This window comes from Pteropus medius, unplaced genomic scaffold, assembly GCF_902729225.1.
Source record: "Pteropus medius unplaced genomic scaffold, Ma_sr-lr_union100, whole genome shotgun sequence".
Lineage (NCBI taxonomy): Eukaryota > Metazoa > Chordata > Mammalia > Chiroptera > Pteropodidae > Pteropus > Pteropus medius.
In genome coordinates, this window is record NW_024349801.1 from 9155137 (window position 1) to 9157985 (window position 2849).

General features: G+C 41.5%; 1 pseudogene; it reads right to left on the reverse strand.

Moving 5' to 3' along the window:
• Positions 1 to 2417: 2417 nt before the first annotated feature.
• On the reverse strand, positions 2418 to 2536 carry LOC120580978 (uncharacterized; annotated as a pseudogene).
• Between the last annotated feature and the right edge of the window lie 313 nt (positions 2537 to 2849).

Here is a 2849-nt window from a genome sequence, read left to right on the forward strand (position 1 = left end):
CTCAATTCGAAGGCTTTGCAGATGCTGCCCCCTCTGTTGTTTTGGAAATGTGCTTTAGTTGGCCCCTTCGTTTACTGCAAAGCTCGCCTTAAATGGTGAATTCTGAGAGGGCCCATCCTACCACCCTATTTATGGTTGGTCCTACCCTCTCTTATTGTCTTTCTTTTATCCTCTTTTATTTCCTTCTGAGCTTTTACCACAGTTTTATGATTACCTAGTTTTTCTGTTTTCTTTTTTAATCACCTCCCCTCTAGAATACAACCTCCATGAGAGCAAGGATAATTTCAAGAGTAAAGAAAGGCTCTGTCTTGTTAAACATTATGGCCCCGGCATGAATTGTGTCCTTCTACATATTTAGGGAAGAAGCAGTTGTTTAACTGAGTGCATGAACAGATGCATTCACTAGTTGTGCTGCGGAATTAAGGTGGAACAGTAAAGTCCTTTTGTTTTTTTCATGAATATACAGGACAAGTCTGTTCAATGCAGGGTGTATGGATAGGAAGATGGGCAAAGAGGACTCAAGCAACAAAGATTTTGCATGATGTTTATTACCCATCTTCTTTGATCTGTGTATGAGCCCAGTCTATAGTTCTCTTCCTGGTTATCCAAGTGACAGCAAAAACCTACCTGGAAATGTCATTGCACAGATTATCTCAGGTGTGGAACTGCTCATTCAAGGGGATGTGAGGAGGATGACAAAGGCCAAAGTCAGGAGACAAGCTGCCCAGGCTGGCTGGCTGACTGCTTTGTGTGAGCTTCCTGTTTACCCCAAAGCTCTCTGTCCAGTCATTGTCCTTCCCCACTGGGTGGACTTCTCATCTCCCTACACAAGAACACAGAAAAAGGGGAAAATCAAAAACAAATTGTCCAAACTGAGATGGCTGTAAGCAGCATAGGGATGTAGAAAGAGCATGGCCTGGGGCTCTGAGAGAAATGGTGTGAGTCTTAGTCCCGCTGCTCATCAAGGTGGGCCTTGAGATCCTCGCTTAGTCTCTAAGCCTTGATTTATTCATCCATCAGATGAGAACAATAGAAATACCTATGTCACAGAACTTTTATGAGGGTTAAATGAAACATACATGTAAAGTTTTAGTACAATACTTGGTACCTAGTAATCATAACAAAAGAACGAATAGCTTCTAGGTGCAGTATTACTGGCAGGATGGTGGTGGTATTTGTAAAAATAGTAGTAGGAAGAGGAGGGTTTATAACAGTATGATGGTAGTAGTCGTAGTATTAGTAGTGGTATAAATAGAAATAGTAATAATATCAGAATCATAATAGTATTCAAGACTAGTACTAACAATAATTATAATAGCACCATAATAGTGATGGTAATAGTAAGAGTAGCTTTGATAAATATTCTTCCCATCCTTTCGGGCCCATGCTATGAAGATTACTAGGATTGACTGAGTAGTAAGTACTGCTTCCTGGCTAGTTCTGAAGAGTCCCTGACATGTCTGAAGTTCCAAAAAACAGGTGAACCTGCCCTATAAAAAATGAAATCACCTTCAAAAGGTTCTAAGAGGCTGCCACATGGGGAGTGATGGGCTTCCTGAGGGTCCTACAAGGGAACACACATGAATATTTAGAATGCCCTTGGCAGTGGCAAAAAGCTTAAGGAAAGGAAAAAAAAAAGAGAGAGAGAGAGACCATAATTGATTTGTGCCTACCCAACGCCAGGCATTGGCACTTTCCCCATTTACTCCTATTCAGAACAACAACAAGGAAGAGGTTATTCTCATAAATGAGGAAACAAAGGCTCAGGTGTGTGTAGAAACTTGGCCAAGGTCACTCAGCAGGAACAAGGAGAGCTGGGATTGCAACCCCAGTCTGTCCCTCTCACCAGTGACCCGCGCAGACGCCTCTAGCCCTCCAATCTCCCTCTTCTGAAAACCTGTGGGGCTCTTGAGCACAAAAGTCTTAGTAGTCACTTGCTCTCTTACTAACGCATGGGCATTTGTCCTCGTGTAGACTGTAAATTCCTCAAGAGAAACCACAGGAGTTTCTTTGCATCACACGTGGTACCCATTAAAAACAAAACAATAACAAAAGCATATTGTTGCTCAGCTATCATGTGCTAGCAGTTGCCCTCAAGATGGAGTTATTTGCACAAATAGCCAGAGGGAGATTGGACTAAGGTTCTGACTTTTTTGTGTGCGTGTGTGAGAAAGAAAGCCGACAAATGGGGAGAGGTAGGTTTAGATCCAGCCCTGTCCCTTATTATCTGAGAAATAAGAGAATAGCAAATTACATTGTCTCTCTGAGCCTCTGTTTCCACATATCTATTTCTTTTCTTTCTTTTTTCTTTCTTTCTTTCTTTTTTTTTTTTTAGGTGAGGCAACCCTTGGTTGACCTCACAGATTGCAAGGACCTTGTCAGTTTACAATCCCTATTTTTTATTATTTTATTTTTTACGCCTACAGCACCTGGTCTTCCTAGGTGGTCTCCCATCCAAATACTAACCAGGCCCGAGCCTGCTTAGCTTCCGAGATTAGATAGGATCAGGCTTGTTCAGAGTAGCATGGCCGTAGACTGTTTCCACATATCTAAAACAACCAAATTTCTCTCTTCAAATTTAGATACTTGGAAATAAGTATAACATACAACCTGGTATTGGCCAATTGATAAATAGCAGCTGTGGTCAGAAGGGAACCAGTTGGATCACTGGTTTAGCCATTTACTAGCTGTGTGAGCTTGGTAGGCTCTTAACCACTCGTTGCCTCAGTTTCCTCACCTGTAAAATGAAATAATGATAATAGGACCTCATAGGATGAGGACTCATTGAATGAATATGCATTTCGTGGTTTTGAGAGTGTCTGACACATAGTTAATGCTCAATGACTTTT